Source organism: Triturus cristatus, chromosome 4_2 (genome assembly GCF_964204655.1).
Source record: "Triturus cristatus chromosome 4_2, aTriCri1.1, whole genome shotgun sequence".
Classification (NCBI taxonomy): Eukaryota; Metazoa; Chordata; class Amphibia; order Caudata; family Salamandridae; genus Triturus; species Triturus cristatus.
Window position 1 is genome coordinate 159284821 of NC_140586.1, and position 22996 is coordinate 159307816.

Below are 22996 nucleotides of genomic sequence, written 5' to 3' on the forward strand. Positions count from 1 at the left end.
TCCATGGGACTAATTTACTCGACACTCAAACAGATGCAAATCACAGCTCGTCAAGATCATAAGAGGGCTCATATGGTGACGAAGAAACTCTAGGGCGCCAGCCGCAAAGTTAACAAAACTTGCTCAGAAATTGCTAAACATACTACAGCGCTAGAGGAACGAATTGTGATGCTTGAGGCTAGGGCTGCGGATACAGGGCAGAAAAATGTGGCAAATGAAGCCAGAATGACGGACGTATTATGGAAAATTGAAGATTTTGAAAATCGTCAATGGCAGAACAATTTGAGGCTACTGGGCATTGAAGAGAACACAGGAGATGATGATATACGCATATTTGTTCTTAAACTATTTAAGGGGGCATTTTCAGAACTTGCACACTGGAACTGGGAAAATGAGGTGAAGAGGGCACACCGATTCCCTATGATGATGAAAATGAGAGCGGGGCAGAATGAAATACCTAACGCTATCCCCATATTTTTGGGAAATTTTCTTTTGCGCCAGGCAAATTTTGAAAAAGCCAGACCCGATGCTAGGCGGTCAGCTGAAGGGTGCTCCTTTTCTGTAAGAGCGGATTTTTGTCACACTACGGTGGAAAGGAGATGGAGGCTCCGTCAGTTAATCACCCCTTTTCAGAAATTGGGCTCTGAGGTTTTTTTTAATGAACCCCGCCTGACTCAAGGTTATTTTTAAAGGCACAACCAGGGTGTTTACCTCAGAGATACAAGCCCAGGAGTATATGCAGGAAATCTCACGTAGATAGGATAACAATACAATGGCGATGCTCTGTTACTTTTTGTAGGGTGTTTGGGGATGATACAAGGAAGATCTTTTTTTGATATTGGTAGGGACTTTCTCAGGCATTTCTTCTTTTTCTTTGGTGGGTTATTTTATTCTCTATGTCCTAAATTCAGAGGGAGAGCGGCTAGGGGCACAGCAGGATAATGGAGGCATCACAAAGGTCCATGGACCTTTCTTGTCTTTTTGAGAGGGCATGGAGGGTGGGGGGGGGGGGGGGGGGTGATCCAAAGGAAGAGTTTTGTGGTTATTGTGTACATTTTGGGAAGTTTGTGTAATGTGATTTGGCTGCGCGATTTGGATGTGCCCTATGTCGGAGATCGAACCTTCTTGATTAATGGGCAAACTTAGAATAGCATCTATTAACATCTGTGGCTTAACTAATCCCCAGAAAAAACAGAGGGTTGGTGTGGATGTCCAATTCTTGAAGGCTGATATTATCTGCCTTCAGGAGACCCAGATCGCAGGAAGCAGACGGGAGGTTTCAGAGTTGGCAGGCTATCAATTGATTTCCTGCACTACACAGGGAACAAAGAGGGGTGGCAGTTATGGCTCGGAAATGAATAGCTAGGTTTCCACGGACTAGTTAGGGTAAACTGGGAAGATGGGTAATCATCCATGCTGCCTAGAAAATAACATGTTTACATTGTGTTTGGTTTATGGTCCGGTTCTCGATGATCCGGCATTGTTCGAATGGCTTAATGAGGAGTTAGTGGTCTGGCCGCTTCCTCAAATAATCTGTGGGGACTTTAATATTAATATGAATTGTCAAACAAACAGGAGTGCATGGGGTATCAAGGTCGTAAACCCAAAGTATTTAGGTCTCTGTCACAACTAAGCCTTCTCCATGGGTTGTCTGCTTGGGCAATGCAAGAACCTAATGACCCAGGAGTTACGTATTTTTCGGCACCACATCAAATACATGCAAGACTGGATTACTTTTTTGTATCGCAGGAGTTGGTGCACTGCTGCAAAATATATAAATATCCTAGAGTCATGTCAGATCACAATCCCTTGGTGTTGGAAATAAGCAATCACATTAAACCCTCCCCGGCCACACGCTGGACTTTTAATAGTGCCTTACTTATCAAGGAAGGTTTTGTACAGCACATGAAGGTGTGGATTCCTAGGTTTATCAAAGAGAATCTGAGGAGCGCTAACATTCATGTAGTCTGGGACGCCCTTAAAGCTGGTATTAGGGGGGAAGCGTCTAAGTACGGCTGGACGAGTCAAAAAAAGGTGAAGAAACTTCTACAAGCATTATATGCGGCATTGGTAACGGCTGGAACACATTTAATAGAAACTATCGCCGATGGTGGAGACTTAGGTCTCTCGGCCGCATGAACCTGGGGGCAAGAAGGCCAAGTATTGATCACCTCCTCTGACAGCGATCTGTTTGGGGGGTGCACACTGCGGCGCCTGAGGCCGACATACTGCATAGAGGTGAGGCAGGTCCGAGCCTCCAAAGCGGACTGCCATTTATTGGATCCACCCGGCGGCTTGGCCAGCCATGAACGCAGCTAAGTGGTGGGCTGGAGGCACAATTTGTTCTGACCCTGCAGCTGCGCTGGATCTATAAGCCGGCGGCCTCGGCACCCTGAGCACTGTTGGAGTGTCTGCATAAAGACAACAGGGCCGAGATGTCCACTGCCCGGGGGGGCCCAAGCAGACCCACCAAACGAAGCTCAACAAATTCGCGCAGTCCAGGACGAAGGCTCGGAGGAAAGAGCCGTATCACATGGCGCAAAGCTGCAGTTGCAGGAGGAGGCACCAACCCTGGTGGATGTGATGGAAGCTATCCAAGGGGTCTGAGCTGCGACAGAAAATCGATACGGTAACGTCTGTAGTGACCCTCATGCAGGCAGATCTACGTAATTTGGGAGAGAGGGTCAAATCGACCGAAGAAACAGTGACGGCGCTTCAAAACTTCACGAAGACACTGAAAATCACTGTCAAGAGGCTTCAGGCGCAAACCTCGGACTTGGAGGCATAACTTGAGGACTGTGAAAGGCGTGACCGCCGCAATAATGTGCACATTCTTGGGGTCCCTGAGAGAGCCGAGGGTCAAGCCGTGGACCTCTCCGTCGAGGATTTAATTAAAAAACACCTGCAGCCCCGGTCCTTGTCACAGTATTTTTTAGTGGAACGCGCTCACAAAGTGTCTGGCGGACCACCTAAACTGGGTGCTGGTCCGCGCCCCATCTTGGCGAGAATTTTTAATTATCAAGACAGAGAAATTATTCTCCAGACAGCACGCATGTCCATTCTAGGAGTGAAACGCGCACTCCGGGACAAAAACTTGAAATACGCTATATTTTTTTCGGCTAAGCTGCGTGTGCTGGCAGAAGGAAAATCCTGGTTTTTCAAGACCCCAGAGGAGATCTAGGATTGGTTAGGGGGCTGGAGAGCTGCCGCTGCTCACAAAAACGACTCTTTGAGGTGCCTCCACGGCTTCGGACATCTCCAAGAAAGCCCTAAACGGGAGGAGGGTGTTTGATCTACTACAATTGTTCTGATACCTTACTAGCTGGTTAGCCCTCCCGGAACTTTTAGTCATTATGATGGTCGCTGGGGCAAAGGCTGCTGGTTTGCCCAGGTGAGAGCGGGGAAACTTTTCCTTGTCGGATGAAAGGACCAATCACTGAACCGTCAAGTATGTACAGTCAGTAGATGTTAACCGGACGTGGCCAAGGCATTATGGTCAGTTTTTTGGGTGTCATCAGTGAAGGTGGGGAGGCCTCAATGTCTCGGTCTGTCCACCCTTGTTCACTTGTGTCACAGAAGGCCCCATTCCCAACATATCGATGAGCGTTGAATGTGACTCGGCTCCCCTGTTCGGCCGCTTTAAATTACTCTCATGGAATGTAAACCGCCTGGGGGATCGAATCAAATGTGGAATAGTTTTGCAATATTTGAAGCGTCAGGCCCCTGAGGTTGTGCTCCCGCAAGAGACTCATATATAGGGATCCTCTTATTGTGCACTTAATAGATGAGGTTATAAACTGGTGGACCATTTGGGCTATGCTAGGAGGTCTAAAGGGGTGGGAATCCTCATGCGATCCTCCTTCCCTTTTCAGGTATTAACGGTCACTCATGATCCCTTGGGTAGGTTCGTCACTGTGTCGGGTCTGTGGGAGGGTAAACCCTCAATATAACCTTAATGTATGTGCCCCCCAAACTGCACTCTACGACGCTGGCGGCGCTCGGCTCCCACATATTGAGTCTGCCGGAGGGTGACTTGCTGCTATGTGGGGATTGTAACGCAGCCCTTGATGGGGAACTAGATAGGCAGCCACCTAGGCGAGGCGAGGCGTCCGGGAAGATGCTAATGGACTTCATTGGGCAATGGGTTTGGTAGATGACCAGAGGGTGAGTAACCCTACAACTAGACAGTACACTTTCCTTTCTGGCGTCCATGTCAGTTTGTCCCGAATTGACTATATTTTCTGCAATGCCACCCAGCTCCCCAGGTTCGGGGAGATCTCCTTTCTTCCTAGGTGCATCTCGGATCATTCCCCGCTGGTGGTATTTTACGCAGTGCCCCTTCCCCCACACATCATGAAATGACTCTCAACCCTTTGTACCTCAAAGTGCTGGAAATCAGAGATAAACTCACCGAAACAACCGCCCAATACTTAGGGTCAGTGGATTCGGATATCGTGTTGTGGGAAGCATACAAGACCGTAGTGAGAGGTAGCGGGGTGGCAGCGATAGTAGGCCACAAGAAAGAGAAGAGGATGCAACTACATACGATAGAAAGTGAGATGGTCCTTCTCAAGCGGGCTCTTTTGGCGTCGGACACCCCTGACACCAAACACAAGCTGCTTATGAAACAACAGGAGTACAGAAAGATAGCTGAGGAAGCTGCAAGGGCCCAACATCGAGCCACCCAGCATCTCATATATGATATTGGTGACAAGGCAAGCAAATTATTAGCCTGGCTCGATAAAAGGGACATAGCCAATAGAAGGTTGGCTGGGATCACAAGCCAGAATGGTATGATGATACATGATAGGGCTGGGATTGCAAAGGCTTTCACTGATTATTTTAGACAGGTCTATACCTCCACTCAGACTTCCACACATGAGGCAGCCGCAGAAGTACTAGAACCCTAAGACTGCCTGTGCTTAACCCTCACGATGTAGAAGATTTGGACTTTATTTTAACCACCAAGGAGGTCTCCAGAGCAATCGGCGCCTTACAGTCCGGCAAAGCCATGGGCCCTAGTGGCCTCCCTACCGAACTATACAAAATAAATGCTACTACGATTGCCTCATATGAATGTACGAGGAAAGTGTGCACTAAAGGATTCTGCCCGCAACACAGAGACTGGCCAACATAGTCGGTATTCATAAGAAGGGTAAATCCCCCGAGCGCTGTGGCTCGTACAGACCTATCTCCCTCCTGGACCCAGTAGTCAAAATCCTAGCTAAAATCTTGACACGCCGCCTCTCACTGCATCTGCATAAGCTGATCCACCCGGATCAATCCGGTTTTATGCCAGACAGAAACACCGCCCTGAACCTTCGCCGCCTCCACGGAGCCTTGGGCAGGGCAGCTACAATTCAGAAAGAAGCAGTAATTATGTCTGTGGACGCCAAGATGGCGTTCAATATGATTGAATGGCCCTTTTTATTTGCAGCACTTGAACGTTACAGGTTCGGGAAGAGATTTTTATCCTGGGTTCGCCTAGTCTATTCGGAGCCATTAGCCCGCGTTATGGTTAACGGGGGTCGTTCGGCCACATTTATAATGCAGAAGGGGACGGGGCAGGGTTGCCCCCTTTCCCCCTTGCTCTTTGCCCTGTCCCTTGAGCCCCTGGCGATATGGATCAGGAAGGACCCCCCTTATTAGGGGTCTAAACTGGTCAGCGGATTGGATGGATAAAATCTCCATCTACGCTAATGATATTCTGCTCTACTTGGCCAGGCCCTTCGCTTCCATTCATCGTGTCCTGCACATATTTGCTCTTTTTCTGCAGTATTCCGGCTATAGAGTTCTACTTGGCCAGGCCCTACGCTTCCATTCACCATGTCCTGCACATATTTGCTTTTTTCTGCAGTATTACGGCTATACCATTAACTGGGATAAGTCTGTCGTCTATGTCCTGAGCGGAGCCCGCCCAACCCTGCCCAGAGACTGTGGGGCTAAAATAGTTGCGGATGGATTTTTATACCTTGGAATTTATGCCACAACCAACCCCATAGTTTTTTATGCCCACAATTTAGCTCCTCCATTGCGCCGTTTCCAGGCCGACGTTCAACATTGGAAGACACTGCCCCTCACCCTATTGGGCAGAGCCATCCTTTATAAAATGATGGCGTTTCCCTGCTTTCTCTATGCCCTGCAAAACACACCGTATTTGGTTCCGGCGCACTATTTTACTACCATCGAAGCGGAGGTACGCTCCTTGCTCTGGAATAATGGGGTCCCCAGAATAGCGTTAACTAAACTTATGAAAGGATGGTATGATGGTGGTATCGCCCTGCCCGCAATCAAAAGCTATTATTGGACTTCCCAACTGGTGGTCATTAATCACTGGGTGCATCCGCCGGGGACTGACCCCGCTTATCAGATGGATTGACATAATATGCTCCCCGGTAATTACTCCAGGGCTCTCTATGGAGGAAAGAACCACTCACCTAAATATACCCCGACCTCCACACAATTGCCATATGGCATGCAGCAACAACCAGGTTGGGGCGGACGGCTAGAATTACACAAGTTACTTCCTTGCTGGACACACACCAACTGGGACTTATCGAAACATCCAGGCTTCGACATATGGGACATGATAGGTCTCACCAAGGTGGGCGACCTGTGGGGTGGACCCTTTTAGCGATCTCCAAGCCCGCAACGCATTGCAAAGGGCTATACCCAGGGGCACGGAGTTGTCTACTTCCCTGCGGATAGACTCTTGGATGGCTACCTCCAGAACAAAGCAATATCATTGACATATCGTAAAATGCTTAACAATACACCAAATACAATGGGGAAAATTTGCGCACACTGGGTGGAGGACGTTAGGGACATTGACGATGAAGAATGGCAGGAGGCGTTGGCTTCCCCCCCGGGAGGTGGCGATCCTCTCCTGATTTAAGCTCATCCAAATCAAGCTCCTGCACAGGGCTTATTACACCAGTTCAGTGCTTGTAAAAATGGGTGCCCTAAGCTCTGCTGCCTGCCCCAGGGGTTGTGGCCACACTGGTACATTCCTCCACCAATGGTGGGACTGCCCCACTCTTCAGACATATTGTGGGAGGTTCATGTCTGCTCTGTCTTCAACATGCCACAAAACTATCGAAGTCTCACCCCGCTTGTGCCTTCTAAATATCTGGGAAGCTACAGATTTGACAAGAGCCGAGAGAATATGGGTCTCCCTCGGCTGCATGGTAGCGAAATGCAACATAGCGAGAACCTGGAAGGCGTACTTACACCCAAGATTTGTGACTGGGAGTCCGATATGGATTGGTGCAAGCAGGCAGTGAGGGTGGTGTACGAGAGCAGAGGTTGCCCCCCCAAAGTGGACAAGGATTTGGGAGGCATGGAATGTGCGTAGGGGGATGATGTGCACACCTTTTGACGACCCCTCCCCACAGTTGGCAGACCACGGGAAGGAATGTCTATATCATTCAGTACTGTATTAGACGCTTGTTTGTGGTATTGAACAATTGCAACTTCCTGTAGTATATCGTATCAATGCACGGAAACCGCTGGACATTCTTGATAATGTACTGCAATCTGTTCTCTTTTGCTTTGATCTTCTTTATTTTTTGGTTTGTTCATTCAATAAAAAAGATTTGTAAAAAAAGCTTATCGAGTCGACTAGCTATAGTCATCAAGAAGCTGGTTTCTCCTTTCCAACATAGATTTGTCCCGGGACGGGGCACAACTGATGCAGAAAAAGCTTTCGATCGGGTCTCCTGGCCTTTTCTGTGGGCAATTATGGAGAGAAGAGGCTTGGGTAAAGGGTTTATTAGTGCTATTCAGATTATGTACCGGGATTTGTGGAACTTTTTGGAAGTGGTTTCTGTGTCTCCCGGGACTGCAGTGGGCCGTCTCCCCTTCTGGACTTTTCTCCCCTGCCCCCAGAGCACCCCTGAACCCTGGATCCTGCACACCAGACTATGGCCCGATGTTTTATCATCGCCGCCATCCTCCTGCTCTGCATCATGGTCTGTGGAGCCATCCAGTGGCTATGTTGCATAACGTCGCCCAACACCATCCTCCCAATTCACAGCTTCACCTGTCCTCCACCCTCTTCGCTGCTTGCATTGTGCACCAAGCGCTCCCCCATGAGATCAGTATGTAGGATGGCTGTCACTCCTTTGGAAAGTACTATTATGATGCATATCCATTATGCGTTACAAAGTTGCGCCGGCCATCTGTTTTTCTACTGCTGCAAGACTTGTAAGGAGGAGACCATTCTCTTCCTCAAGAAAACTGTGCATTTCTTCAAAAGCACACAAAATTACTTTGCGTTGGGACTCAAATGTTACCTGGAAAAGAGCATGTATTCAAAGAAAGAAAGTCCCTGCACAATGGTTCGAAGAATCACCTTTTGCCAACTGTGCCTCTACTTGATAGCAGCTTTACTGATCCTTCTTTGTTGCATGGCGTGGCAACATTTCTGCTTATACGGTCGCCCTGATTCACCAAGCAGGTCTAGGTCAAGGCACCTACTCATCCTCTCCACATGGAGATCCTGTTCCACCTCTGTGAGTCAGATCTTAAACTAGAACCGCTCTGTCTTCTACCTGTCGGAGCCCACCAGGATGGTTTGGTCCACCAGGTACAACAAGAGTTCCACCTTCCTTCACAAGCCCATTACGAACCTTCTCAGGGAGCTCTTCCTCTGCAATTTGTCAGCGCCGAACCCCTTCTTGCCTCGTAGTGAGTTTGTATCTGGTGTCTTCAAATGGTCTACCAGCCGAGCTTGGTGTTCGCCACCAGCTGGTGACACATTACAGGGCTTGACTCCACAGGAAGAACAAGAGTGTTACCATGTATGCCATCTAACCCCATTCGAGAGGGCAGAGGAGGCCTGCATGTATCACAGTCACATTGTGGTCAAGGCGGTACGCTTCTTGGACCTGAAAGTCTTGTTTCCACTGTTTGAAGACCCAAACCTCCACCTTCAAGTCATCCATTCATTCTTTGTCTACTTCCTCTGCTCCTATCCCCTCTCCCCTGATTCTTTCCTCTTGCCTGCTACGCCACTTAGCCCCTGTCCCTTGTGCCCTTTGACTAAGCACTCCTTCTCCCCCTGTTGGGGAAAGATCCAATATTTATACTCTGGAATCTCAGTGATCCCTCAGAGAGTCCACAGCACCAAGGGAGCTACTCACAGTTGAGGTATGGTATGGCGCCCCTTGCCAAAGCACTCCCTCTCCCCTTTTTGGGGAAGGATCAAGTAGATAGGCCTTGGAGTCTCAGAGACCCCTCTGAGAGAGTCTACTGGGTAAAGGGAGCCTCTCTCAACGCAGATGGGGGAATGATACCACTTCCACTGGGATCCTAGCTTACTGGACTTTGCACGCAGCTATTACTCGTCTACCGGTTTGTGCCCCTGTCACCCTCCCCCTCCTCTTTCATGCTATGTCTCTCACTCGCCCCCTCCTCTTTCCCTCCTTCATTCTTTGTCTACTTCCCCTGCTCCTACCCCCTCTCCCCTGAATCTCTCCCCTTGCCCTCTTTTTCCCTTACGTATATATCCTTATTGTTTGTCTCAACTTAACTTGTAACTATGTCGCTATGCTCTAAAACTGTGTAACCTTTGTAACGATGTAACCTGCACTCATGTAAAGCGCTCTGATACCCCAGGGTCTAGCCAGCGCTTTATAAAACCTTTCAAATCAAATAAAAACCTACTGCTAGAATAGCCATGATGGGTTGCATGTCTGATATACTGAAGAGCTCATGTGGCACGCGGCAGGGCTGTCCCTGCTCCCCCCTTTTTTCGCCCTATACATCCATCCATTAATTAGGAAGATAGAAGGGAATGAAGGGATTCAGGCTATACACCCCAAAGGAGGGGACACTAAGATCTTAGCCTATGCAGATGACCTGGCCATAATTACACCTAGTCCTCAGGATGCTCTTTTGGAAATAGAAAGGGAGGCAAGCTATTGTGACAATATCTTGGGGTACCAGCTCAACGATAGTAAAACACAAATTGTGATGAATGATAAGGTAGATCTAGAGGGTGAACGGGTTACCCCGAATGCTAGATATCTGGGGGTTGAGATTACAGCCAATGTAGAGAAAATTGTCGAACTCAATTTGGGACCACTACTGCAGAAATTCAAAACAGATTTTACCAGAATAAATAATATACAACTCACACTATTAGGCAGGAGCAACGTTATTACAATGATGTTCTTCCCAAAACTCATATTTATTTGGAGCCATCCCTGTCGAAATTGATAAATCTTGGTTTCTAGCTCTAAACCAGCTGATTTCTAGGTTCCTATGGGCCGGACAACGCCCTCGAAGAGCCTTAAAATATATGACTCTTGGGGGGGGCGCTAGGTGGCGCTACGCTAGGTGGCGCCGCGCAATTTGACAGCACGGATGTGAGGCTCCTGCCGCCCGGCGCCGAAAATCCGAAAAATATCCTGCCCACAAGCGCTATTGAAGACTGCCCGCGCTTGTACCTACGGCCCGACACTGCGGGGGCCGCTGACAGAAAATCCGAGAGGCTGAAGGGCTCCCGCGGCACGGAAACGGCTGCGGATGCCGCGATGCTGCTCCCAAGAAATCTCGAGCAGCGCGGAGTCCGGCGGGCGGACTGACGCGAGCCCGCGGCTGCACGCGTGGCGGGTAGGCCTCAGGGCCTGGAGGCGGCGGAGGACAGCAGATCTGGTCTGGCTTGACCCGGCGACTTCCTCAGGTGAGGGGGCTGTGCTCCGGCCGAGACTGCCTGGGGGAGAGAGATCCGCGAGTGAGGAAGGAGGCAACCGGCACAGCGAATTCCCTCCGGGGCCTGCCCTGGAGCTTCCCGGCCAGCTTGCCGGGGGGTGGGCGGCGGGGGACGACGGGACGAGGCTCCACACCTGGCTGCTGCAGACGGAGGGCAGTGGACATCTGGTTTTGCTGCGGCGCTCCCTGAGCCTCTGCTCCCCCTCTTTCTACTTGGAGGTCTGTTGTCACCCTGGGGGGGCTGCGCAGGTCGCGGTGACCCACAACAGCGCAAGAGACTGCGGATGCTGACCGTGACCCGCCTGCCGGCACAGCGCACACCTGGGGCTCCTGCTAGCCCGGCAAGAGCGTGGAACAATCGGATGTTGTCCCGGGGTGCGTACCCCCTGAGAGCCCTGGCCGCAAAACTGCAGAGCTAGACATTGTTGGTTGCCCCCAAGCGAGAGGTGTGCCAGAGTGTGGACTGTCGGAGGAGCCAGACTGAGACTCTGATGCGCTGATTGTGCGGAGGTGAGTGGCTGCATATAACGGCGTACAACTACGCTGCACCCCGGAGGAGTGGGGTGGCTTGCGCGGCTTCCCAGCTAGCGCTCAAGATGGGAAAATCAGACGCCAGACAATCTCGCCTCACGTTTGAGGCGAAAAAGACAAATCGCGCCCCGCAAGAAGAGCAGACCGCATCGGAAGAACTGAGTCCTGCTGGAGGCCCAGCAGTGACGACGGGAGAGCTGACTTCGATCCTCCAGGAGGTTAGGCAGGGCTTTGCGTCCATGGCTGACAAAATGGATGGCATGTCCACGCGCATGGATGCCATTGTGCATAAATTGGATAACCACGAAGATCGCCCACGGGAGGCAGAGCGTCGCATTTCGGATGCCGAGGATACCTCCACTCGGGTCTCCACTCAGGTAGCACAAATGGACAAACTACTGAAAATTATAGCAGCCAAGAATGAGGACTTAGAAGCGAGGAGTCGGCGAAATAATATCCGCCTTCTTGGCCTACCGGAGACCACCAACACGGGCAGAATGGAAGAGTATGTGGAGAAGCTGCTGACCTCGGCCATTGGTGTGGAGCACCTATCCCCTCACTTCATCATGGAGCGTGCTCACCGATCTCTGGGGCCTCGTCCGCCGCCAGGCGGTACGCCTCGCCCCATCATCGCTAGGCTTCTCAACTACAAAGACCGGGATGCGGTGCTCCGCGTGGCCAGAAGCAAACAGCAACTCAGTTATGAGGGAGTTACCTGTTCCACATATCCTGATTTCACAGCTGCGGTGCAAGAGGATAGACGTAAATTCATGGCAGTAAAAAGTAAGCTAAGACAGGCGCAGATAGACTACGCTCTGCTGTACCCGGCACGCTTCAGGATCTCCCACCAGGGCAAACAACGCTTTTTTACTAACCCGCAGCAGGTGGAGGAGTTTCTCAAGCATCTCAAACGCGCTGGTGGCGGCTCTGGCTCGCCGGCTGCCCCGCGGCGCTCCGCCTCACCAGACTGATGTGTATCGCCGCCGGGCATGCCCCGAGCGGGGGGCAGGAAGAGACGCGATGGACAAGAATAAAGGACCGCTGGTATATTTTGAATTGGTAGATATGGGCGGCTTGGCGCTGCACCTTGCTTGAATAGGGCACACCTGTGGGTCTAATATTCAGGTTGGCGCCGGGCCCCCCCCCCCGGTCCCCTACAGGGCTCGTCTAAATCACCACCTATGGACTCTGGGGGCGGGGGGCTTCCGGACTGCCACCTAGGGTTTCCCCCCAGCGGGCAACCCCCTTTGGTTCTAGTTTGCATGTCAAGTAATGCATTTACGAAGTTGTGGTTTGGAGGGAAGGGGGGGAGGGAAATGTGATTCTGGCAAGTTGGGGCTGCTTCAGTGGGAGGACATCACAGGGGTTCATCACAAGTTGGGGAACACGCGACACAGCACTGCGATTTGATAGGAACGTATCAGACGTTGAGAGCATGGTCACAGCACGAGACGATACTCAAGAAAGGCCTCTTCCAGCCCTCTGCTCAACTGCGAGGGAGGGAGCACTAAACCCTTTCTTAGCCCGCCTCACATAGGGGACACGAGCGCTGAGATCTCCACGTCCCGACTAGGGGTCATATCATGGAATATCCGGGGCCTGGGAGACCCTAGGAAGAAGCGGCAGGTCCTGGCTTACTTGGATCGGCATCAGATTAATATTGCTATGTTTCAGGAAACACATATCAATCCTACACTCTCTAATACGTTTGCTGCTAAATGGGCGGCGCATAGGCGGTTCTCCTCATACTCCTCCTATGCACGTGGCGATCTTAATAAAGAAACAGACGCCGTTTGTTCTGGCTGGATCTGTAGTGGACTCACAGGGGCGCTTTGTTATTGCCTGGGGAAGATTGGGAGCAGACACGGTTACACTGGTCTGCTGTTATGGCCCTAACTCAGACGCACCTGACTTCTTCACCACACTCTGGGATAAGATAGTAGACATAGGATCAACTCATGTCATATGGGGCGGAGACTTCAATGCGGTGATTAACCCTGCGTTGGACAGATCAAACCCTGCTCCCCACCACTATAATCGCACCCAAGGGGTGCTACAAGATATGTTCAGAGAGGGAGGTTTGGTGGACGCCTGGCGCCATTTTCATCCTCGGAAGGCACACATTTCACGACTCATGCGGCTACCTGGGCGAGAATAGACTACATTCTCCTTACAAGGGGGTTGGCGCCGACGCTGAGCGCAGTGACACAGCCTGCTAGAACGCTATCCGACCATTGCCCAGTGAGAACAACACTTCATCCACCAGGATATGACAATCCCAGACCTAGGTGGCGACTGCAACCCACAGCGCTGCTAGATTCAGTGTTTCAGCATGAGTTGGGGGAAGAGATACGGGACTTCTATCAACGGAACAGGGGTTGGTGGATAGCGTGGAAACAATCTGGGAGGCCTTCAAGGTAACAATAAGGGGGTTCTGTATTTCCAAAAGCTTCGGAGTGCTCAGGGATATACAAGGGACGTTAAAGACCCTGGAGACGAAACTTAAGGACTTAGAGCATCGCATGGAATTGGACGAAACAGGTAAGGTATAGGCTGATTTTCGGGCACTTCTGTCAGACTATGAGGAAACCGCTCAGCGCGAGGCAAAATTCCGGGGGCGATACTGGGAGGCCCGCAGATATGGTGAGGGTGAGAGACCGGGAAGGGCATTGGCGGAGGTGATCGGGCGACCACGCTTCTCTACTTACATCTTGGAGATTCAGGACCCAGCGCCGCGGAGACACAGGGACACTGCACACATACTATATACATTTACAATGCACTATACCAGCCTATACACTACGCAGTGGCTCGCTGGATCTTGAAGAATTCCTGGGAGATGTTGCGCTGGGCTGGCTCTCTGATACGCATCGTGTGTTTCTCTGCTTACCGTTTGAACTAGACGAAATACGAGAGGCCATTATGAAAACGCAAACGGGTAAAGCGCCGGGCCTAGATGGCATCCCGATTGAATTCTATAAAACATACATTGACATAATGGCTCCGGTACTCAAGGAAGTCTACGAAGAGTCGCTGGAGGTTGGGGAGCTTCCTCGATCGATGCGTGAAGCACTTATAATTTCATCGTTGAAGCCGGGCAAACCTAGTGACTGGTGCGACTCATATAGGCCGTTATCCCTTATCAACTGCGACATGAAAATCCTGGCAAAAGTCATTGCCAACAGGTTGTCGCTGCTATTGGAAAGGCTCATACTCCCCGACCAATCGGGATTTGTGCCGGGACGTGATACATCTCATAACCTGCGTACCTTCTTCTCCCTTTTACAAAATGTTGCTCTGGAGCTGCCATTGGCCGCGGTGTTCCTAGATGCTACGAAAGCGTTCGACTCCGTGGAATGGGACTACCTGTTTGGGATACTGGGACGGATGGGGTTCCCCCCTCTCTTTATATCTTGGATTCGGCTGCTGTATTATAAGCCCACTGCAAAGGTGTTAATCAACGGGCGCCTATCTGGGGCCTTCCCCATAACCCGGGGTACGCGCCAGGGGTGCCTGCTTTCCCCACTGCTGTTTGCCATAGCATTGGAGCCATTAGCCTCCAGGTTGAGGCAGCGCCATGGTGACAAAGCGTTCCGATGTATCCAGCGTCAGATACAGGTATCCCAGTACGCAGATGACATTACATTGTACGTGAGGGACCCTCAGCAGAATATTAACCCATTGCTCCGTGAATGTATCACCTTTGGTAGGCTATCCGGGGTACATATTAATTGGGGGAAATCGCAGGTATTCCCGCTGACGGCGGCAGCTACCAGGTTTGATCTAGACTACCCGCTGACTTGGTGCGACTCAGATCTTCGGGACCTTGGGATACAGCTCTCCAGGGATCGTGACGAGCTGATCCGCCTTAATTATGGTACCGGGGTGCAACGCCTCTCTGATAATGTCGCGCGATGGATTTCCCTGCCTCTGTCGCTTGCTGGACGGGAGTCCTTGATAAAGATGGTGGTGCTTCCGCAATTTCTGTATTTGTTTTTGAACATACCTTATCACCCTGGGAGATATTTTTTTAAGACCCTCAGATCGGAACTTATTAGGCTGGTCTGGGGTGGCAAACAGCCTAGGCTCAAATGGTCCATACTAACCCAACCTTATGCTCGCGGAGGGTTCGAAATTCCAGATTTCGAAATATATTATCTTAGTGCGCAAGCACACTATGCGTATTATTGGATTCGTCCCCCCCCCCCGTACATGCCACAGGTGGCCGCAGAACATTGGCTGGCAGACCCCCTCCCATTGGATGGACTGATACTGGCCCCAAAGCGCACCCGAGATATTCCTCCCACCACTGTATCGTGCACAGTGGACGCGTGGCATGATATAGTCGGACTCTGTGGCTCCTCATTCCTGTACTCCCCAACGCTTCCGCTCTCCTATCATCCCTGTATGCCGCTGCTGCAGGAACGGGTCTTTCATCAACTGTGCGCACGGGTGCAGATTGCCACCTGGGGAGACCTCTTTCAGAGCGGTAAGTTTGTTTCGCTTGCACAAATATTTGGCGAGGCCTCTCCTTTGGCCTTAAATACATTTCTATATATCCGGCTGCGGCAGGGCCTTCGTTCTATCCTTCCAGGGTTCCCGCAGGAGCCCAAGATCTTCATGCCATTGCACCAGATGCTGGGATAGGCAGATAGCAAACATCTAGTTTCCCGACTATCATAATATACGCACACATTCTTCGGGACCTCAATGTACGGCGCAGACCCACTGGAGTGAGGAGTTGGGAAGGGAAGTGACTGAAGAGCAATGGGAATACTGCTGCCTTCAAACTGCAAGGGTATCTGCTAGTAGCAGACTGCGGGTCATTCACTACAAGTTCTTACAGCGCCTTTACTACACGCCTGCTAAAAATTTTCGTTTAACACTGGCGGATAATGATAGGTGTGAGAGGTGCCACCGTCCAGGAGCAGGTTTTATACACTTAGCATGGGAATGTCCGCGGATACAGGATTTCTGGACAAAGGTTTTCCAGGCTCTCTGGAAGATGGTGGGTGCATCAGTGGAGAGGGACCCAGTATTGGCACTTTTAGGTTACACTGCACACCTTCCTCAGGAGCATCGCAGATTCACTGGTATGGCTTTGCTCTTGGCTAGGCGCAGGGTGGCTTGTAGGTGGGGTAGGGGAAGGGCTCCTAAATACAAAGAGTGGATTGATGACCTGCCCTATTGCCAGGGGCAGCTGGCTACGTACGCCGAGACCCTTCCGTCAATGTCCAGACCGAAGGACATTTGGGGACCCCTTCAGAACTATCTTTCATTGACCACCACGGAGGCGGCGGTCTCATCCTCTTTGGAGCAGGAGGCGGAAGTCTAGGGGGGGGGGTTCGCTTCCTCTGGGGCTCTTGTTGATACGCAAACTGTACAACTCGGACGGTGCTTAACTCCGCTCCCATGCAGTGCAGACTCCTCTTGGGGGGGTCCTTGCCGCAGCTGAAGGTAGCTTGTGACATGGGTACATAACGAGAAGAGGACCGGATCTGTATCTCAGGGCTGCAGGGATAGTGTGTGAAGTCTAGAGGATATATGTCTTTGCTATGCTGTACAATATTACTAAGCTATCCCAATGAGGGGGGCCCATGGGACATGGTGGGATATGTATCATGTATAGACTTGGACAAGTGCGAAGCTCCCTGACGGAAATATGTGGTCAGATGGTGTTGGGATCTGTGTTTACTTGCTAGATGTATACGTTACTCGATATACTCATGCTGTGTCCTGAAATGGCTGTAATGTGTAAAACGTTAAATCAAAGTTAAAAAAAATATATATATATATATATATATATATGACTCTTCCAAGAGGCCGGGAGGGCTGGGCGGTCCCAAATTTCCAACTGTACTATTGGGCCGCAACCATCCAGCAGATGGCCGGGCTGTTGGGAAGGGATAAGAGTGAACTGATGGCAGAGCCAACAGTCTCTATATATGAATTAATATATGGGGCAGAAGCTCGAGGCTGCCTTATGCGCCATATTGATTTAGCTTATTTCAAGAGGGTTAAATTTAAGATCCTGTTGGATGCTTTTAGGGTTTGGGCTGCACTTTGAAAGAAACTGAGTCTCAAAAGGGTCCACAGATATACCCCCTTGGCTAACAACAGTTTACTCCCAGCTATATTTCAAGATGGCTATATGAAATACTGGGAGGAGAGGGGAGTGAGGAAAATAGGGGATTTAATGGAAGAAAGGACGATGTATTTGTTTGATACAATGAAGGAAAAATACGGGATGGGGAATTTTTTTTTTTTTTAAATATCTACAAATAAGGGATTTACTGGTTAAGAAATCAGGGCGAACAGTTGGTTTTCTTAAGGTCCCTCTGCTGGGCATTTTGTTGGGCACCCAGCCAACTTTGGCTACAATATATAATTTATTGACTAAAGAAATGGGGGATGATTTAATAAAACACACAAATTGCTGGCAGGACCTCCTGCAAGCGGGGATCGGGGAGCACGAGGACCCACTCCTCTTGGGCCAGACAGCATTTATCTCGGCTAACCTTCAGGTACAATATTTCTATACCTGGCTCAATTTATATAGTACACCTGCACGTACATCCAAGGGGGGGGTCCTCTGGCCTGCACTGTACACGGTGCGGATATCTAGCTGGTGAGAGTGTACACATGTTAAATGGTAGCGGCAGTTTCAGTCGATAACCTTTCAAGTATTTGCCCGGCGGTAATCGCCTCTCATACCACTCGATAATTTACCAATAAAAGAGGCAGGCGCCGGAGACTGGAAGGCAGGAAACAAAGTTTTATTCCGTCGGAGCAGAACACATCAGATCAGACAGCAAGGTATCGTCACGAGGTGCTCTAACTGCATCTCTGAGACCTGGTCTCTTATACACTGGTTTATTGCTTTATTACACATAGTACATTCTTGAGATTCCCTTGATGTACGGGGGGAATATCCCCTGATGCCCCGGTTCAGATCCGATCCCACACATAGATACAGTAGAAGTTCCCACCCCACCCACAGTAGGAGATGGCTATTGCGCAGCAGGGTATTCCGCCAATTCCTGGGGGGTGTGTGACCGGTCGGGTCTCAGGGAGTAGGGGCTTTGATCTACTGTAATCCCTTTGATGTGGGGTGTTCCCCTTACAGTAGGGGCAATAAACTGCATCCGCAGGGCTAGGTGATGGCCTGGGACCAGTTCAGACAATGGGGCGCAGAGGAAGGAGGTTATCAAAGGAGAGGCATGACCATGTATGGGTTGTCGGTCGGAAGTGGTTCCGTAGCAGGGTCGCGCAGAAAGAGAGGGTTTATGGCCTGTATGAGAGAGCAGGGGTGGCCAGCGCGCGGGGGATGCTCGCAGCGCCAAGGGGACCGCGCTGGCGATTGACAATGAGCGGGGAGAGAGTGGGGTGCCTAAAATGGTGGCCGTGCATTCGCTGTGCGTGGCGCTGGGGAGAGGCAAGATGGCGCAGATAATGTTCAGTTTGCAAGCTAAATTTCCACAGTCCTCCCTTTTAACGTATCTCGCCAGCTTGTCCGGCCAATATTCACCTTTGTTAGCCTTTCAGTTACAGTATCGTCAATGTTCGTCATACATTTAAAGATACAGAGTCTTTAGGGTAGGCAGGAGTAATCTGACACACTTGTACATTGTCTCATACAGTTTGATAAAGTAGGCGAGGAGGAAGTACATTCGAAGTTGCAGTATAGTCGTGTACATGGCTGGTGTTGTATGAATGTTACTATACAAAGTTACATTTTCTTAACTTCTCAGTGTACAGTCGGAAGTGATTGATGCAACATCATGAAAACTTGATAAGAAGATAGTTAATATAATAAGGTGGTTGGGAGAGGATTTTCAACTTTGACATGGGTTCTTCTTTCCAGTGTCCTTATTTTATAAAGAGCTATCACTGGTAAGCTCTCATTGTTGTTCTTCTTTCGTTGGCACTGTTGAGCACCGGCGGTGGAGCTAAGGTCCAGCTCAAATCCGATTTCTCACGTGGCAGGGTGTGACCACTCACTGTTCTTTGATCACAGTCCTGTTCCTTAACACAGTTCACCACAGGTACTTTGAGACAGGGTGCCGGCCTTTTGTTCTTCGGTAGTAGGTCAAAGTCATAGTCCAAATGAAAGAGGAAGAGAGAATGGGGTGGCGTGGGATCGGATCAAAAATGCGGACCAAGGAGAGCAGAATCTTTCAGCACTGGGCCCATCAATCGGGCCCGACGGGTTGAGACTTCAGGCACGCTGGTCAGTGAGCAGGGGCCTCGATGTAGCCCTTCGCGCTTATCGTTCTGATAATGGTGTCTCGTCTCACACCCTTTTTGCTTCGTCGCTTCCCCTTTGGTCGATGTCATAGATGCTTTATGATCCGCAGCCAGACTGTGCGTCACGTCCGACCCCTCTCTTCCGATGGCTGCAGGTTATCTTTGAATGGGTTATAAGAAACGAAAGTCTTAGAGATTTTGGCAGGGAAGACATTTACATACTTCATTCTCTCTCCCAACCACTGAGTAGTTGCGGAAATGCTCTTATCTGTTACTATATGATTGGTGTCTATTAACTCTGATGTTAACGTGCGTGTTACTAATCTATAAATTACAGCTGTGGTGCAGGGTTCTGTGGGTGTCCCAGTCCATCATCTGGCCTTCTAGGTGTCAGTTTCTGTGTCCTATAATACAAGGTTTGGTAATACCCGTAAGTGCGAGGTGCTACGGTCATGCGTTCACGAGTATCCTTTTCATACAGTAGGTGACCCTTTATCAGTTTAAAACAGGGCCATCAGCTGTTTCGTTCGGAATACTCTGAGACGGCTAGTATAGGGCTGGAGTTATCTTTGGGAGAACAGGGTGCTTTAGATATTCTATTTCGGGCTAATTGGTCAGGGGTAATTCTGGGCGGTGGAGATGGTGTCCTTTAAGAACAAAAACCACTGACATATAGTCCCCGTGTTGAGGGTCAGATTGGGAGACATCAGTCGTCTTACCTGTCCTTTCTTTCTCAGCCGATTAGGCTTAACGTTCGCAGAAAGGAGAGGTAGTAACGTGGTAAAGTATGGTCGTTTTTGTTTCTGTCAATTTGTTCGAACACCACCGTGTTCAGGCCAATTATACACTTACCAAAGAGGTGTATGTCGTTAATTTATTCAAGAAGAAAGAGGGCAAGAAAGAGCCTTTTGCGAGGGAGGGGGAGAGAGTGTGAGAGAGAGAGATGGGTAAGATAATAGGCCACTTGGTGCACACACAACATGGAGTAGCATGGGTCTGTTCCATGTAAGAAAACACAAGCGGGGAAAAGACATAAATTCGGTGGTCACGTACACACAAATGCCGGATAGGGTGTGACAGTACATGCATCAAGACGGAGACTCAGGGCTGCGTTGAGCACGGGGACCTCTCCTTTCCTGTCCTCTATTCCTATGCATGCTGCGTACCTTTATTATTTTGTAGTTTATCTCATGGGTTGTCTGACCCTTTATTCTCCTCCCTTTGATCGGTGGACGAGCACTTCAATCATACAATGACGCTCTCTTCAAGTGACCCAAACATGAAATGCATACACATTCATATCGTATAATCGTAGTACACACGCACAATCATATCATACAGTTTTTCATGTTCCCAATGATGGTCTGTAATTTTACGCACTATCTCACAACGTTTGTCTATGTTTTCCCTGATGTTGAACTTGGTGCGGTCCATGTCCACTCCACTCTTCAGTCGGAACTTCGTCGTGACCTATAGAGGGGAAAATAAGAGGGGAGGGGAGGTGCAGTATTCAAAATACCCCAGCGCGCGCAGACACGAAAGGTTCTACCTACCATGTACCAGGCTAGCCGCAGGGGTGGGTAATACCACGGACCTATTATTCTTTAGTTCGAGGCAAAGATGCTCTAGTTCATTCATCTCCTAAATTCGGGTTCCCTGGTCGTGCATGTATTTCTCAATTGGTCGTGTATTATGGTGCAAGATACCATACCTTGCGTGCGACGTATACCTTAAGTTATAGTTCATTATTGATTTGACGATTCTTGGAAAAAGGGCAGGCGTGATGGGTACAAATTCCGTTAAACAAAAAATATTTTAGGCAAATCGAGTCTGTATTATCTGTATGCTTTCGCTTAGGAGTGACAATCTTTTATTTAAAAGAGAAACCTTCAACAACCCAGATGATTAGTCATGACACTGATTCCGTAATTCCTTTTTAAGAAGTCCTTTATTTAAAACAATGTCAGTGTAGAAATACGGGCCTACAGCCGCTATAGGCCGGCCACGGTGTGAGAGGCGTCGGGCAACATGAGCAACACTAGATTAACATAAAAATCGGTTCCCCCCTCTCCCCCACCATCATGTGTGAAAGCATCGCATACATATATATATATATATCTCTTTTTAACACGAATGTCACGTGACTGGAACGCCACAAGGGGTTGTAGGCCACTCCTACATCAGCGCCATCTTAGGGCGGGGTCGGGCCAGTGCACAGTCTAAGTCTTTCCATGAATTAGCAGTTGAACCAGAATTCCTTTCGGTAGTTCGAGAACTTTCGTTAGCGTCAACTTTGCGTCAGCATGGCGTCACTGCAACCTTGTAGCGATGCCATGGTTCGTTCTTAGGGCGGGGCGGCAGGCGGGTTCTTCCGCCGACGTTTTACTTTTTCACTGCACCAAGCGGAGGCAAGGTGGCCGTCGCTCGGGGGGGGGCAAAAGAGCAATGGCGGTGGTTTTGTCCTTACCGGAAGTCCGCAGGAGTCGAATGTCAAATGACTCCAACCAATTCTGCAAGGCTGAGGGGAGCGTTCTGTCAAGGGTGGGGCCCATGCCCTAGCAAACAAGCTTTCGAGTCCAGAATTGTCTCACGGTGGGCCAGGCCTGGAACCGGAGGGGTCAACCGCCGGAGTTCAAGGGCAGCAGTAGCAGCAGCTCTTCGGTACGGCTATCGGAGAGGGGCCAACAGCAGCTACAGCGGCAGTTCAGATGGTATTGCCACCGGAGTGGTTCCAGTAGCAGCGACAACAGCAGTTCGGATGGTATCACCACCGGAGTGGGCCCCTGCTTACTTGGCTGCGGGGGCCCACTCCCCGCGTCGGGTGCTAGCGGCAGTCCTGGTGAACCCTGTGCTTGGGTGGTTGCCTGGCGGCCGCGTGCAGGGGTGCCGGCTCAGCCGAACGGCGAATGAAGTGGCAGGGCGCAACTCAGCTGGCTGACGTGTGAAAGATGTGGTTGGGGTGCCCTCATCTACTGGCGAGCCTCCACCTGGGGAGGTGGGGGAGGCCCGTCCGCGTCGCCTCCCCCCGCCAGCGCACCCTCCGTTATTGAAGGAAGAAGTGAATGGGAAGATCCGCACAGCGTGTCAGGGTGAAATCCAGCAGGCCGATGAAAAAGATGGCTGGGTGCAGCTTAGCTGGCCGGCGAGTCAAAGACGGTTGGGTGCAGCTTAGCTGGCCGGTGAGTCAAAGACGGTTGGGGTGCCCGGCGAGCCTCCACCTGGGGAGGTGGGGGAGGTCCGTCCGCGTCGCCTCCCCCCGCCAGGGCATCAGCCCTTATTGAAGAAAGAAGAAAGAAGACGGGTAGGCCCGCACAGCATGGCGGGCTCCGCCTTGGTGTTGCCAGAACTTCGGCGCTTCGTATAGCCTCCGGCCTATTCGCACAATCGCCCGCCACTGATGTCAAGGGATTTTTGCATGGCTTTTATAGCCCAAAGTCAACTAAGAGGGACCGCCCAAAACAGGCCAATGTTGCAACTTCGAGGTAGGAGAGGCGAGGACGGT

General features: G+C 50.4%; 1 long non-coding RNA gene and 1 pseudogene across 3 annotated transcripts in view; one reads left to right on the forward strand and one right to left on the reverse strand.

The window, feature by feature from the left end:
• LOC146833245 (uncharacterized) overlaps window positions 1-22996 on the reverse strand; it is a 543599-nt gene that overhangs the window by 87001 nt on the left and 433602 nt on the right. The gene's annotated exons all lie outside the window — the stretch shown is intronic.
• LOC146833246 (uncharacterized) lies at window positions 8337-10221 on the forward strand (annotated as a pseudogene).